Raw genomic sequence first — 17,224 nt, forward strand, 5'->3', positions numbered from 1 at the left:
AATAATTGAATCTAAGGATGGTTTGATCCTCTTAAGAATTAGGAGACCTGGTTTATAATCCAAGTGAAAATTGCTCAGCCTCTATTTATTTTACCTAGCCCATGTTTTTCTAGTAAGGTAGAATGAGAACTCCACTGGGAGGACATAGCCAGGTTGGGATGCACTGAGAGCCCGCTGAATGTTACAAGTGAGCAATGAATTGTAGTTCAGCCTTTACTAATAACTAAGAAATTGACATTTCTCTGGGCCTCAGTTCAACCATCTGTGAAACGTGAAGTTGAACAAAATGATCACAGGGACCCTCTCATTTGGAAGGTTTTATGATGATAAAAATACTGGTGGTGATGCATCTTACAGGATATTTAGTCTTTTTCATCATACGCCATGGCTTCAACCATGCATCTGCCGTATGTTGTGCCAAACCCCTGTTAACCTCCATAGAGAAGACACCAGGTTCAAGAGACCAAAGAAGAAACCCGGAGTGAGCAAACAAGACATGGGATTTTATTAGGGGCTTGCCTAGGAGAGACAGTCCAGTGGCAGTGCGCTGGCAACATATTCCTCTTCCTCCAGTCCAGTGGTGGCAGGCTGGACAACATAACCACGCAACCCAGTGGTGGTGGGCTGGACAGAAAATCTGCAACCACTTGCAAATAGCATACAGTTTTTACAGCATTTCACTTAACACCCACCTCCCTCCCACCAATAAAGAAGAGCTCCGCTTGGCAACCTTCATTTAACACTACTCAGGGCCTCAATCCCCTGTACAGCCCATACTCCACAGGACAGGAGTGCGGCTCAGATGTTTATCATAGAGAATAAACTAATCTGCACATTGGCCACTCCTGAATTCCCTAGCTCAGAACATGCATTCAGGTGCATCTGCCTTACAGGGTCATTCTAAATGTGTGCTTAAATTATTGCTATCAGTTGCATTTACCTTGCACCCTGTAAAATCTCTCCTGGGTAACCTCCACACAACTGACAGGGTTGGTTTCTACCAATTTTCTTGTGGTCCCCCATGATAGGGAGAGGACACAATTGTTAATGATCCTCTGTGAGAGGGGTCCTTAGGGACAGGGGTCCCCTAACCTGGGCCATGGACTGGTACCGTAGCCTGTTAGGAACCGGGTCACACAGCAGGAGGTGAGCAGCGGGTGAGCGAGCATTACTGCCTGAGCTCCATCTCCTGTCAAATCAGCAGCGGGATTAGATTCTCATAGGAGCACGGACCCTATTGTGAACTGTGCATGCAAGGGATCAAGGCTGTGCACTCCTTATGAGACTCTAACTGATGTCTGATGATCTGAGGTGGAACAGTTTTATCCTAAAAGCATCTTCCCCCAGCCCCTATCTGTAGAAAAATTGTCTTCCACAAAACTGGTCCCTAGTGCTAAATAGGCTGGGGACTGCTGCTTATGGAGATACTGGTTGAACCTATCCTAAGTTTGAGTCACTAGGAATCCTGTGGCCTTACAAATACAAGCCCAAAGGGTATGGAATTCCATGTGAGTTCAGGGCTCCCCTAGTCCAGGCAAAAAGGCATAAAGAACATCAAACATACAAGTCTTACTCTCAGCTTCGGGGTGGGTGGGTGTGTGTGTGTGTGTGTGTGTGTGTGTGTACGAACATAGACACGCATATAAATTCATTGTTTGCATTGCATATACTCAGATTTAACTAGAAACAGATGTTAGGTTTTTGTTCCTTTTAAAATTAAATTTCTTCTGGCATTCACAGACACTGAAATCAGAGAGGGGGAAAATGTTTTGTTCAATTTGAAAATGCTTTTTGAATACATAGCAATTTGACTCTGGCGGTTGGGGAATGACATTCTGAAGGTTTTCCAAAAAAACTCTAACTTGGAAATTAGCAAGTTGTGAGCAGCAGTAAGCTGGCTTCCTTTTAAATTAACACTGGTGAAACAAACAAAGGCTAAATGAGTAAAATAAGAGAGCTGATTTATTTTATTAGGCCATAATTGAGGATCTAGACAAAGGAGAACATTAAACCTTGCATTTACTACAAATTCTACAAGTAATTGCATACCTGTAGCACTACTGCCAGCAGGATGAGCCCATCCAAGCCAGCCCTCAAGGGTTTCTTAAACAAATTCTGCAAAATAAATAGAAGTTGAACAATTTTCAATGTTTGTCTACATAACTGGAAAAAGAAATTTAGCGTGAAGGAATAGACACAAGGTGATGGACTAAAAGTCTCCATTTCTTCTGTAGCCAGCAAGGACTATATGTTGGCTGTTAATTAGAATGTATTAAGAAAAAAAAAAAAGATCAGGGCTCATTGACTTGGGTAAGCATTTTAAACAAGCTAAAGGTTGTTTCAGGCCTTTGTCTTTTTGGAGGCTGAAATTAGAAATTTAAACCTAAATTTATACCATGGAAAGCTTTTAGAATGTATGTTAGAGACTGAGCTTTTAAAAAAAAAAAAAGTCTTCTAATCTACAAAGGATGGTTGACTATTTGTCCTACAGGGCAATCAAAAGGGTGTGTCTTTAACACCAAAAGGATGAAATTATTAAAACTCTGTGGGCTGGGTGTGGTGGCTCACACCTGTAATCCCAGCACTTTGGGAGGCCGAAGCAGGTGGATCCTCTGAGGTCAGGAGTTCAAGACCAGCCTGACCAACCTGGACAAACCCCATCTCTACTAAAAATACAAAATTACCCGGGCATGGTGGCGCATGCCTGTAATCCCAGCTACTCAGAAGGCTGAGGCAGGAGAATCACTTGAACCCGGGAGACGAAGGTTGTGGTGAGCCGAGATCATGCCATTGCACTCCAGCCTGGGCAACAAGAGCGAAACTCTGTCTCAAAAAAAGATAAATAAAATAAAAAATAAAACTCTATGAAAGCCTGAATTGCAGAAAACCAGGTGCCTTTGTTTAAAACATTTCGGCTACCTAAAAGGATGCATTTAAGGGTGTGTTCATCTATATCTAGCCCTTGCGGATGTTAATTTTGAGTAAGTTTCCACATTCATGAGAAACATATTTTTATAAATTTTTATGCAGGAGATACAAAACCACCTAGAACCTTTTTAGTATGTCACCTTTAAGATTAAAATATAAAGAACCGTGCATGGGATGGACCCTGGTTCAGGAAATATACTTGGTAAGTGGAACAGGAGTTTTCCGAGTGAGATCATCCTAAAAGCTGAGGGGAACAGGCACTCAAATCAAAACCCAGGCAATGACTAATACTCTTATGGAGTCACTTGGACATTTACCAGCCTTAGCAACCCAAAATTCCAAGATTATAATTTATTGTTTTGAGTTCTTTTTGAGACAGAGTCTTGGTCTGTTGCCCAGGCTGGAGTGTGGTGGTACAATCACAGTTCACTCAAGCCTAGACTTCTGGAGTTAAGTGATCCTCCAACCTCAGTCTACCAAGTAGCTGGGACCACAGGCACCAGCCAACACACCTGGCTAATATTTTTTTTGTTTGCTTTTTTAAAGGCAAGGTCTCACTATGTTACCCAGGCTGGTCTCTAACTCCTGGGCTTAAGCAATCCTTTCATCTTGGCCTCCCAAAGTCCTGGGATTACAGGGATGAGCCACTGCACCCAGCAGTTATGTGCATTTGAACAGTAGAGGTTGATATGAGTGGGAAGACAGGCATGAGCCATAGTAACGTTTTTAAAGGCATCTCATAAAACAGCTTCTGAGTCTTTTATTCTTATAGATTCATCAAGCCTACGTCTCCACTTGTAGTTTTTTGGTTTGGGGGTCTTGTAACCCCGAGCATAATTCATTAGTTATCTATAGCAACACTTTCTTCCTAAACTGTGTCTGGGTGTGCCACTAAGTCTGTAAAACATGTAAAAGAAGATTTTAATGTGCTTGCCCAGTAAGATGATATGATTGTACTCCAGTAATAATTGTCTCATGCCAGCTCTTCACCCCTAGAAACCATGAGTCAGTTATTATTTCTAAAAATAATATTTAAGATGGCATAGCACTTCCAAATGCATTTTTTTTTGAGATGGAGTCTCACTCTGTCACCCAGGCTCGTGTGCAGTGCTGCGATCATAGCTCACTGCAGCCTCAAACTCCTGAACTCAAGACATCCCCCTGCCTCAGCTTCCTGAGCAGCTGGGACTACAGATAGGCACCACCATGCCTGGCTAAGTTTTTAATTTTTTGTAAAGACAGGGTTCATTTTCACACTACTATAAAGATACTACCTGAGGCTGGGTAATTTATAAACAAAGGACATTCAATTGACCCACAGTTCTGCATGACTGGGGAGGCAAAACTCATAATCATGGCAGAAGGGGAAGTAGGCACATCTTACATGGTAGCAGGTAAGAGAGAGTGAGCAAGAGCAGAGGAAACTGCCTTATAAAACCATCAGATATCATGAGAACTCACTATCACAAGAACAGCAAGGGGGGAACCTCCCCCATGATCCAATCACCTCCCACCTGGTCCTTCCCTCGACAGGTGCAGATTGTGGGGGTTACCATTTGAGATGAGAGTTGAGTGGGGACACAGAGCTAAACCATATTATTCTGCCCCAGCCCCTCCCAAATCTCACATCCCCCCATTTCAACACACAATCATGCCTTCCCAACAGTCCCCCAAAGTCTTAACTCATTTCAGTATTAATAAAAAAATTCCACAGTCCAAAGTCTCATCTGAGACAAGGCAAGTCCCTTCCACCTATCAACCAGTAAAATCAAAAACAAGTTACTTCCTTCCAAGATACAATGGGGATACAGGCATTGGGTAAACACATTCATTCCAAATGGGAGAAATTGGCCAAAACAAAGGCTACAGACCCCATGCAAGTCTAAAATCCAGCAGGGCAATCATTAAATCTTAAAAGCTTCAAAATGATCTCCTTTGACTCCATTTCTCACATTGTAAGAGTGTACTCCCACAGCCTTGGGCAGCTCCTTCATGTGCTGGCATTGAGTGCCTGTAGCTTTTTCAGACACACAATGCAAGCTGTTGGTGGATCTACCATTCTGGGGCCTGGAGGACAGTAGCCCTCTTCTCCTAGACTCATTAGGCAGTGCCCCAGTGGGGACTCTGTGTGAAGGCTCCAGCCCCACATTTCCTTTCCCCATGGCCCTAACAGAGGTTCTCCATGAGGTCTCCACCCCTGCAGCAAATTTCTGCCTGGACATCCAGGTGGTTCCATACATCCTCTAAAATCTAGATGGCTGTTCCCAAACCGCAGTTCTTGACTTCTGTGTACCCACGGGCCCAGCACCACGTGGAAGCCACCAAGGCTTGGGGTTTGCACCCTCTGAGGCAATGTCCTGAACTGTACCTTGGCCCCCTTTAGCCACAGCTGGAGCTGAAGCAGCTGGGACACAGGGCACCAAGTCCTGAGGTTGCATAGAGCAGGGAGGCCCTGGATCCTGCCCACTAAACCATTTTTTCCTCCTAGGCCTCTGGACCTGTGATGGGTGGCCCAGATCTCTGACATGCCCTAGAGACATTTTCCCTGTTGTCTTGGCAATCAGAATTTGACTTCTTGTTACTTATGCAAATTTCTGCAGCCAGCTTGAATTTTTCCCCAGAAAATGGGTTTTCCTTTCCTATGGCATCATCAGGCTACAAATTTTCCAAACTTTTATGCTCTGCTTCCCTTTTAAACGTAAGTTCCAATTTCAGATAATCTCTCTCATGTTCAAAGTTCCACAGATCTCTTGGGCAGGGGCAAAATGCCACCAGTCTCTTTGTTTAAAGCATAGCAAGAGTGACCTTTGCTCCAGTTACCAGGATATTCCTCATCTCCATAGGAACCACCTCAGCCTGAACTTCATTGTCCATATTACTATCAGCATTCTGGTCAAAACCATTCAACAACTCTTTAGGAAGTTCCAAATTTTCCTTCATCTACCTGTCATCTTCTGAGCCCTCCAAACAGTTCCAACCATTGCCCATTATCCAGTTCCAAAGTCTCTTCCACATTTCCAAGTATCTTTGTAGCAGTGCCTCACTACTTTGGTACCAATTTACTGTATTAGTCCATTTTCACACTGCTATGAAGATACTACCCAAGACTGGGTAATTTACAAACAAAGGAGGTTCAATTGACCCACAGTTCTGCATGGCTGGGAAGGCCCCAGGAAACTCACAGTCATGGCGGGAAGGGAAGAGGCATGCCTTACATGGTGGCAGGTGAAAGAGAGGAAGCAAGAGCAGAGAAAACTGCCTTATAAAACCATCGGATCTCATTAGAACTCACTATCATGAGAACAGCATGGGGGAAACTGCCCCCATGATCCAATTACTTCCCACCTGGGCCCACCTTCCATATGTGTGAATTACAGGAATTACCATCCAAGATGAGATTTGAATGAGGACAAAGGGGCCAAACCATATCACAAGGTCTCACTTTGTTGCCAAGGCTGGTCTCTCACTCCTAGGCTACAGCAGTCCTCCCGCCTTGGCCTCCCAAAGTGCTGAGATTATAGCCATGAGCCACCGGACTCAGCCCAAATGTATTCTTAACTAAGTCTAACATTAATTTTGTAAAGCATTAATATCTACATTTATGTATGATGAAACTGACAGTGAGACATTAATAACATCAGAGCTCATTCTCAAGCCAGCCCTCTTTTTACTTCATGGTACTGTTAGGCCTAAAATAAATGATCTCTTTGAAGTGTTACATAACATTTATAGGAGGCTATTGGTTTGACCCAACAGACCAAACCAAAATGGAGTCACTCATGCTAAAGTTCCACATCACCAAATCGAGGCTCATCTGTTGATCTGACCTTCTGAGAAATCAGGAGGATGAGAGAGAGAATAGCCATAAAGGCCAGTCTCAATGGGCAAAATAATTAATTTCCCTCTGTTTTAATCCTTATAAAAAAGCAACCTGATGTCAACTAATCAGTTATTTTTCTATTGTTCTATTTCCCTATTCCCACCTTTCAAGGAAAGTAACTTCAAAACTACCAAACTGCTTTTTGTTCCCTGTTTTGGCTTTCCTCAGCCCTTCCCTGTCTGTAAAACCAGCCTCCTCTGCTGAACCCATTGGGACACTCCTTCTATTTCATGGAATGAAGTGTTGCCCAATTCTAGAATCGCAAATGAAGCCAATTAAGATTTTCAAAGGATCCCAGCTGCACTGAGCACTGGGAAGAAAAAAGATTTTTAAAAAAATCTTTAAGCTAAATTTGTGGTAATTTTGTCTTTTGACAGGAGGAAATGAAGAGTTTTGGAAAGGGCCCAAAAGGCTGGACTGTAGGCGGTAGAGATACAGAGAATGTTCACGAATGAGCAAATGTACTCCTTATGAAATTTCAGAGAAATGGGTAATGAGACTGACTAGTCAGGGAAATGCTGGGAGGAGGCAGCGGTGGTCTCCCATGTCACCTTGCCAGCCCACGGCTGCCCAACTTGCACTTGTGTCTTCACTGAATAACTACGTGTTCATATGAGATGTGCCAAGGGCGCCAGTTCGGCCCTGCGCGTGCAATTCCATGACTGTCACCAAGTGGTGACTGTGGTCCACAGTCACATACGTGTCCAAAATCTTGGCATGAGGCTTTCTGTAAGGGGAGTTAACCGAGAGCATAAATTTACCTCCAAAACAATTGTATAACTAGTCACTGTAAGATATATGGGGCCAATGAGAGCAGGATTTAAACATTTGCCAAAGACTGTATCTCTCTTTTTTCCCCCTTTTCATTTTAAAAAGAAGTTTGTGTTTTCATCTGTGCTAGAAGTCCTGGCCTTGGCTAGCATCAGTCTCTCAGAAAGTTCCTGGAGGCTTCTCTTTAACTTTCCCTTTAAACATAAGAGTTGCTGAGGCAGGAGAATGGATTGAACCCAGGAGGCGGAGGTAGCAGTAAGCAGTGATCGCGCCACTGCACTCCAGCCTAGGCGACAGAGCGAGACTCTGTCTCAAAAAAAAAAAAAAAAAAAAAAAAAAAAGTTGCTGATGGTTTGAAAACCTGAAGGAGTTTGCTAATGTCAGAGTGTCAGAGCGTACTTTAAATTATTTGCACCTCACCAGGCATAGTGGCTCATTCCTGTAATCCCAGCACCTTGGGAGGCTGAGGTGGGAGGATTACTTGAGACCAGGAGTTTGAGACCAGCCTGGGCAACAAAGTGAGTCCCTATCTCAACAAAGAATTAAAAAATTAGTCAGGCGTGGTGGCATGTGCCTGTGGGCCCAGCTACTCAGGGGCTGAGGTGGGAGGGTCACCTGAGCGCAGAAGGTTGAAGCTGCAGTGAGCCGTTTTCATGCCACTGTACTCCAGCCTGGAAAACAGAGCAAGGCTCTGTCTCAAAAAAATAAAAATTAAAAAAAAATCTATTTGCACCAAGGTCCTTTTATATTCAAATTTTCTCCTGCAAAGGAAAAACTGGTTAGAAAATATCCTCAAGATCTCCTGGCTTAAAAATGAGAGGAAGAAAAATGGCCTTGTTGAATTATACTTGAGCTCTCTATGCTGCTAGAAAACAGAAACCATGAAGTTAATCCTCCCACCCTTTTTTGTGTTCCAGGAAAGGATTTACTACAAGGAACCCCCCTTCTCCCTGTGGCTTAGATAAGACCCACAGATGCCTCCCTTGTTTATTAGTGACAAGGCTAGACACGGATTCCAAATTCCCATTCTTTGGCTCAAAATGATTAGCTGAACTCTGTCCCCCCCCCTCAGTCTGGACAAAATACCTGCCACCTTGAATTGACCAAACTAAGTTTCTCGCCATCTGTAGACCCCTGAACTTTGACCCACCCTCACCACACAGCCCCTTCTGAGAATAGGCTGACGTCAGGGTACACATGGTATTACTATCGTGACCCACCCTCACCTTCCATTTCACTTCCCCACATCCAGTTCTCCTGAGCCTTGTTCATTCTTCTCTAAGTAATAGAAAAGCCCATTCCTCCTTTACACTCGAGACACTTGCAGATCTCTTGGTCTCCGTGTCATATAGTGTCCCCACTCCCTTCATGCAAGAATCCTTTCGAACGACGTCTCTCCTTACCTAAATCCAGATTTGCTTTTTATTTGACAAAGATAATAAATAAAGGAGAGTTCCACCCTACAGTACCTGTGCCTGCCTGCGGAGGTGTCTCTTAACACAGGGCAACGTGAAACAAAGATGTAAAACAGTTTCCGTCCATGAGGACTTCACTTCTCAGATTGAGACGCTTTCCAAAGTAGTAAGAAGAGTCTTATTCTCCAGGGAGCCAGGGTTGTTGCATTTATTCTTTTAATAAAGGCTTACCTCGTCCGGACACTGGTAATTTTGTATTCCAAACATTTCTGGAAACATTCCCTCCGTTTAGGCCTGCACCATCTTTATTTTGCACGATCGCAGTAGATGTTCTCATCAGTCTCCCTCGAGCTATTCTTATATCCTCAAATCCATCGTCCCCACAGCATTTAGTGATCTATCTCAAATGCAAATATGAACTTTTAAAAACATGTAATGTCTAAGCACCTTAAACTTACCTACAAGGCCTCTCACAGTCAGACTTCTGCCTCAGTTTCCACCTCTAGCCCTTTCCCCTGTCTGTTCTTGTCTCTGGTGAGACCCCCCACCATCCCTTACATATCCAACAGGTACGTATTCTACTTTGTGCTCCTTTCCTGGTGTTCCTCTGCCTTTCATGCTCTCACCATTCCTGCCTGCCACCCCCTTTACTCCTGCTAAGTCTCAGTGCAGGGTATCATCTCTAGAAAAGCCACTCTGCCTCCTGTATCTGTATTCCCTCCCTGTTGGTTTCTTCTTGCTTCTTGAACCTAGCATCTGGCAGCAATTCAATAAATAAATATTGGGTAACATAAATAAAGGCTATTTTTACAAAGGTGATTTAAGAGATGTCCCCTACAGAAGCACCCATGTAAAGAGGTCATTGCAGTTCAGGATGGTAAAGATACATGGAGAACATCTGTACAGTACTACAGTAGCATCCTAGAGGTGTTTTTAAAATGGAATTGTTTCCGTCTTAATGGAATGGCTCCCCATTAGCCCTGATGGAAAGTTGGGAAACAAATTTGGCCAAGGTTCTCTCAAGGTGTTTGCAGGATGAAAATAGAAATTCTACACATTCCTGAACTGCTCAGGAGTCTTTCAACCAGAAACCAACTTTTATTTGCTTTTTAAAAACAGCATCAGATCTCTTCTCTCTCTCTCTCTCTTTTTTTTATTTTATTTTATTTTTTTTTTGAGACGGAGTCTTGCTCTGTCACCCAGGCTGGAGTGCAATGGTGCAATAATTTGTCTCACTGCAAGCTCCACCTCCTGGGGTCGGGTGATTGTCTGATTCTTCTGCCTCAACCTCCTGAGTAGCTGGGATTATGGGTGTATGTCACCAAGTCCAGCTCATTTTTGTATTTTTAGTAGAGACAGGGTTTCACCATATTGGCCAGGTTGGTCTCGAACTCCTGACTTCAAGTGATCTGCCCACCTTGGCCTCCCAAAGCACTGGGATTACAGGCGTGAGCCACCGCACCTGGGAAATCTCTTTCTTAACCTTATAATTGGTGAGCAACAACCTTTAAATGTATTTAGTCATTTGTTCATTCATTTAACAAACACTTGGCAAGGGCCTACTATGTGCTAAATATTATGCCAAGTGGTATAGATTAAGCAATGTACAAGACAGACTCCATCCTGCTCTGGGGTTCACATGTAGGCAAAACAGACAGTAACAAGTAATCAATACAGGAATTAAATAATGTACAATTACTGTTTAGGACATGATCAGAGAAGAGCAGAAACCTATTTTAGAGAAAGTGGTTGGGGAAGGGCACTTTGTGCCAGTTTCCTTGAACTTAAGTCTTGACGGATGAGGAGCCAGCCTCATGAGGCCCTGGGGCAGAGAGTCCCAGGCCAAGAAAATCTCAAAGCAGGAGAAAGCTTATCCTGTAGAGGAGTAAGAGAAGGTAATATGACTCAGCAAAGGTAGAAATGACTTTCTTCTAGAAGCTACCAGGAGAACACAGGCTCCTGGGTTGCTTCACATAGGACCCCTTCTCAGTCACCTTTTGCAATTGCAGAGAGTGTAGCCCCTTTGGGAGACCTGAGTTCAGCGTTGCCTCAACCGTCAACTCACTCTGAGATCATGGATTGTCACTTCACTGATTGAGACTTGGGTTCTCTCATATGTAATAAGCAGAGGTTGGATGGGGGCCTCTCAACTCTGTATACTATGATGCTATTAACATTAATTACTATGCTCATTTCAGCAGCACATATGCTAAAAATTGGAATGATACAGAGAATACCAGGGCTCCTCGACAAGGATGACACGTCAATTCATGGAGCATTCCATATTTTTTCACGGCAGCCAATATATCTGGGACATTTGGAGAAGCCAATATGGTCTCCCGGCCCAAAGAAAACATTAATTACTAAAGGATCACTGAATCTCAACAGGCATCATTCATTCATTCATTAAAAAAAGAATGAATTTTTTTTTTTCAACAAAAAAATTTTGAGCACTTAAACAGACAGATACTATTCCAGACTCTGGGCCACACGAAGGCAGAGCATCCACTCAGGGTGAAGATGAGGTTGACAAAATAAAAATATGTAGTCTAAATACAGGCAAGGTATAAAGTTGTATGAGAAAAACAGAAATAGGGTATGAGGAGAGAGTGACAAGAGGCATGCCGCGTTAAGTAAGGTGGTCAGAGAAGGCCTTTCAGAGGAGATGGGTACAGGACTGACTTTACTTAAAATTTACTTATAACTCCTATTTAAATTGTTTATGGCGAGTCCAGAATGTTTGAAATGTATCATCATCCTTTCCGGTTGATTTCTGTGTTCATATGGAAACCAGTGTTTCTCAGAAGTCTAAATACTCCAGCAAGCACTCCTTCTGAGAAGATAGCTAAATTTTAAAAAGTACAAAGTCATCTTTGAATTGGTCTTTTCATCTTTAAAACAAAACATGTGCTCTAATTCAAATCTGGTAAGACATTTCATCAAACACGGGTTCTGTAAAGAGACTTCCATTGTCAGCATTGCTGAACCTCAGCCTTACAGCGGAAAGTGGGCATTGCACAGAGGAGGGATGTGCCTGTTCGCCCTGAAGGCAGATTCTGACAGGCTCCAGCCAAGCCTTTCTCATTAAAAAGGGTCATGGGGAGGTTGCATCAAGGTTTGAGAGGTGTTGGTGTGATCAACCGCCCCTCCTAATGGAGCAGAGTTAATCACTCACTGGCCAACTGGAAAATCAATGGCTCCCTGCCTTCTCTCCTACACTTTTCCTGTGCTCGGCCAGCCTGCTGCCCTGCTTCCTGCAGTGAACTGGCGTCAGGCAGAGGACTCCAGGATTCTTCTCCCCTCCTACTCAAAGACTGGCTCTTCCGGAGGAGAGTCATCTAACCCCAGGGCACAAGAGCGTATTCTTTCCTACCTGGGAGAAACCTTATAATGAAGCCTATTGCCAAAAAGGAGGAGGAAGCAGAAAAGAGGGCGCATTGGGGGAAACACAAGTTGGGGCATTGGAGGAAAGACAGTCTTTAGGAAAGACATCATTGCAAACAAAATGAAAAGGAAACAATGTCCATAGATGATGGGCTGGAAGCTTTTCCAATTCAGTGTCATGTGAGTTTTTAGCACCTTTCCATTAAGGAGATGGTGAGTTGCCTGTTTGTGGTTGAGCTCTAAATGTTAATGTCTTCATGATTACCCTAAATGAGGCCTTCCATGGAACTGACTAGACCAGAGGTCCCCAGGCAGAAGGGCCCAAAGAGTCCAGTTGCCAGTGTTCTGGACTGGAACTTACAACGTTAAGTTCTCACTTGGGCCTGACTAGAAGTACAGCTGAACCCTTTGATTGGCAGAAGGGCGTTACCAGCAGGAAGAATTATGCATTAAGGTCAAAAGAATTGTTCTTTCAGTGAGTCTGACTGAGTGGTGTTCATCCCAGAGGTATGAAAGCCACCACCTGAGCTTCAGGGCTCGGATACTCTGTCACATAAGGAAGAAGGTTGAGAAATTTCCTAGGAGAGAGGTTACATCTTAAAGTTGGAGCCAGTATTATGACACAGTGAGATGTGAGACTGTGGTTCTCAGTGGTGGTGATGGTGCACCACTGGGATGGAGGGGTGAGTGGGGGCTGGAAGCACGGAGGGAAGCAGTTCAGTCACGACCGTCTTGATTTTGACTTCCAGCTGGATGTCTCCGTTTTCAGTTTTGAAGGAGGAGAAGCAATAACCAGAAAAAAGGGAGGGAGCAATGAGGAGTAAGTGGGGGTGTTGTTAGAGACACAGCCAGTTTGAGGATGTTTAAGAAGAGAATGCACTCGGTTCTCTAGACTTTGGACCTAGTTTGCCACACATTGTTGGAAGCCACCTGCTAATGGTCGCCGTGTTGGCAGTTGTTTGGAAAGAGTATGAAATTGGCTTTTCCAGTGTGGATAGCAATAGCCTGTGATGTCAAACTGAGAATGGAAACATATGTTGTGTGAAGAAATGGAAGAGTCCATTTGGCTGTTCCCCTAGATTAGCAGACACATATCCAGGGCATCCTCACTGAAAACTGGCATCGTCTGCTTTAAGTGAATTTTCTTCCCTGCATCCTGTGATTATGGCTCCCATAACTTTGTTAGCCTTCATATTGAGTTTTTATGCTCATGCATTTCCTCAGCTTTCCATTTCCTTCCAAGCATCTTAACTGGTAATTCAGTTTGCTCATGGACTGCCTCGTAGCAAAGTATCTTACCATGAAATGGTGCTTCCCCCTACGTGTGTGCAGTTGTTCTAGCGTGAGGAAATAGAACCTTTGGAGATAGCCTTTGGAGACAAAGAGCTCAGACCTGAGGGTTTGGGGACAATCATCTGCTGTTCTTATCACCATTTGGTTCAACGTTAATTTACCTGCCTCCATAAGAAAAGTGGGGAGAGTTGGTCTTTTGTAAAGAGAACCAAATTCAGACAAACAGAAAACCTGTGACCCTTGGGCTTTCTCAACCAAGGACCCTTAGGACAAGTGCACGAGTGCGTTAGGGCTTGAGCAGGAGTCACTTGAGCCTGCCTCATAAATCCAGGTTTCCTTCCTGCAGTCCAGCTAACTGTTCATGGGAGAGGAGGCCAGTGACTGTCATTCCGAACCTAGACAGATGAGGTTGCTGCTGGCTGGCTCTTGGAGTCTTTAATCTCTTCAGAAATAAATCTTTCTTATTTCTTTTGAGTGATCACCACTTAGATCTTTTCTGAATTCTATTAAGAACAAAAACCTGTGACAGACCCACTGAGGTGACCCTCAGTGGGAGGCCTAAGGAAATACTGATACTGTATTTTCCTGGTAAAAAGATCTCTGTTTAGATTATGTTAGACCCAGCTCTAACAGCTCACTACATAGGGAGGTTCTCAAACCTGAACAGCCATCTTTTTACAGGAGCTTAACCTGAAATGACCCGACTCTGACCAAATGTGTAAGGAGAGTGGGCAGTTGCCTGAAAAATTAGGTGTTTGATGTTAATGATGTTGAGCCTAAAATCAGACTCTTGGTCAGCAAAATGGCAGACCTGACCTCACCTCATCAGGAGACCTCCTCATAAACAGACACTGCCATAGAAGGACGGGCGAGTGAGGTGCATTCACGTTTCTCCTGTCTCAGGGTAAGTTAAGAATAGATACTCTCTGAAGCTAGATCTCTACTCCAGGATATACTGAGCCTGAGTCTCACTTTTAATATCTATGCTTTTTTCAACTAAACTTGTCCCCCACCCCAATTGTGAGACATATTAGAAAAATCCAAATAGTCTACAGAGTTGTTTTTGTTTTGTTAAGGGTTTGGGTTTTTGATGATGGTGGCGGTAGGAGGAGACAGGTAAAAATATTTGTTTTTATGATTAGCATTTTTAAGACAAATACTTTCTCAATCTTTATGGTGAAACACAAGTTTACCTGGGTACCACTAGAATGACCAGAGCTTTAAGAAAAGTCTGGACAGATGTTCCTTATGCCACCCTCACAAATTTTGCCATTTGTTAGGCACACCCATAGAATACAAGTGATTGAATTGGTTTTGTAAAATACGTGTGAAGTAAAGAAATTGGCCTAGGCGAATTGGGAAATTTGCCCAATTAAACTTTTTTAAGCCATCAGGAATCAGGATCTATACATTACAGTGCCTTGAGAAAATTATATAAGTTTATAATTTAGATTTAACCTAACCCCATCCCTTCTTGTTACACCTATGGAGAGAAAAATCAGAGTGACTTTCTGGAGTAATTTGAAGATAGCCAGGATCCTTTGAAGGTAAAGATTATTGCTGTCCTTGAATTACTGCCAGGCATACTCCATACAAATTGAGTATCCCGTATTCAAAATGTTTGGGACCAGAAGTGTTTTGGCTTTCAAATTTTTTTGGATTTCAGAGTTTTTCAGATTTCAGGATATTTGCATTTAGCATTCCTAATCTGAAAATCTAAAATGTGAAGAACTCCCATGAGTATTTCCGTTAAGTGTCACGTCAACACTCAAAAGATATTGGATTTTGGATTATGGATTTTCAGATTAGGGATACTCAACCTATATTTCTTTATAATATGTGCTATAGATAGGCTACTGTTCACAATGTTGATTTCTAACATCTAAATTGTTCCTGAGCAGGTACACATATAAGTGATGGTTTAGATAAAGGCAGCAGCTGCTTATTATCAATACACCATGCTGAGAAGCTCTAACTTGCTGTTGCTAAAGTCAGCAGTGCTGGGGGAAACGGCAGCTCATCCTGGAGGCTAACATCAGGAATGGTTTGTACTGGAAATGGCACCATTCCTGAGAGAACATTTACACTGTGTATGAAATTCTACCCTTTAACACTGCTTCAATTAGAGAGTTGCATTGCCTTTTACAAATATGAATAGGAAGAAATAAGAACTTGAAGTATTCTAGGTCTTTGTTTAAAGCTGATTGTTAAGTAATATATGACTGGTTTATTTCTAATTGAAGAAAAGTTACCCATTCTAAGGACATCACCTAGACTATCCTTTTACTCTAATCACCTACTATGGAATATCCAGCTTTGGGAGGCCTAAGGAAATACTGAAACTGTATGTTCCTGGTAAAAAGATCTCTGTTTAGATTATGTAGCCCATTCAGGAAAAACAACCAAATAATAGAACCAAAAAGGGTAAAAATCAAGAGCACTGTTGCTAAGGACGAGGGGTGATCAGAAAGTCCTTCAGTTGTAGCTAAAACTATATATTAAAATGATGATGAATTTAAATTTTATTAAATATGTTATGAAATATTTCCAATATATAATATATAAAGCCTTAATAGGCTAAATATTTCAAACACATAACACATAAAGCCTTAATAGGCTAAAATAAAGGGGAAAGAGCATGGTGAATTCTTGTTTTAAAGTATTAAGAGCATAGATTTATTTATATAGGTTCACTTTCCTTCAGTATTCAAATTCACCTTCAAGGGACATGTGAGACCCACTTATAGGGCTGCTCCTATGGTGAAATGACAAAGGTGTCAAGTTCCTGGTAATAATTGCTTTGAATCAATGTATAAATTACAGGCCATCATGCTTTTTTTTCAGTGTAGTGTGTGGGATTATAATGCCAGTGATTATAATGTCTATTTCATGTGTCTCCATGTGTTTCATTTTCTTACCTGCACCTGTACTGTGCACAGTAGAAATTTTATCAATGGCACCAATGGTACTCAACAAGGGAAGACTCTCAGGTCCTTCCTTCTTCATGGGCCTTAGATGGGACCCATATAGAGAGAAAGGAAGGTTCTCAATGTGTTGGGGTAGAATTGGGCAAGGATTCCTCAGTGACCGAGAGCCTCACTCTCCCTCTCATACTTTTGCTGGGGTGAGTGCTCCAGGACTCTTACACCTTCGAGGCCATGCAGACCATAAGATAGATCCCCCCAGTCAGTTGCTATGGCCAGATTTATGGTCATACCAAAGGTCAGCTTGATTAAGTGATCATTGAGAGCAATACCCACCCCAGATCAAAAGTGGGATAGCGGTTGTCACAAAGGCAACCAACCGGTCCTCAATGTAGCCCAGGATGCTCTTCCAGGGGCCCTTGATGCTTGCTTCATTGCCTCTTTGATGTCCTTATATTTGGCACCTTTCTCCAGATGGCAAAGCACATTATCAACACGCTTTCCACCCCAGGGGTAGGACTTGGAAAGCCAAATCAGTGAACTCTCCATTCAACTCGGGGATTATCTTGCACACAGTTTTGGCAGGGCCAGGGATTGGGGGATAATGACCACTGACATGACACTACAAC

At 42.9% G+C, this 17,224-nt stretch overlaps 1 protein-coding gene and 1 non-coding gene across 3 annotated transcripts in view; both read left to right on the top strand.

Annotated features, from left to right (window-relative positions):
* The window catches only part of SGPP2 (sphingosine-1-phosphate phosphatase 2), a 140,978-nt gene that overhangs the window by 63,288 nt on the left and 60,466 nt on the right, over positions 1 to 17,224 (top strand). The window lies entirely within an intron of this gene.
* LOC114671575 (U6 spliceosomal RNA) lies at positions 11,180 to 11,284 on the top strand. Its single transcript, XR_003721614.1, has one exon. It is a non-coding gene; the product is annotated as a U6 spliceosomal RNA (small nuclear RNA).

Source organism: Macaca mulatta, chromosome 12, assembly GCF_049350105.2.
Source record: "Macaca mulatta isolate MMU2019108-1 chromosome 12, T2T-MMU8v2.0, whole genome shotgun sequence".
Lineage (NCBI taxonomy): Eukaryota > Metazoa > Chordata > Mammalia > Primates > Cercopithecidae > Macaca > Macaca mulatta.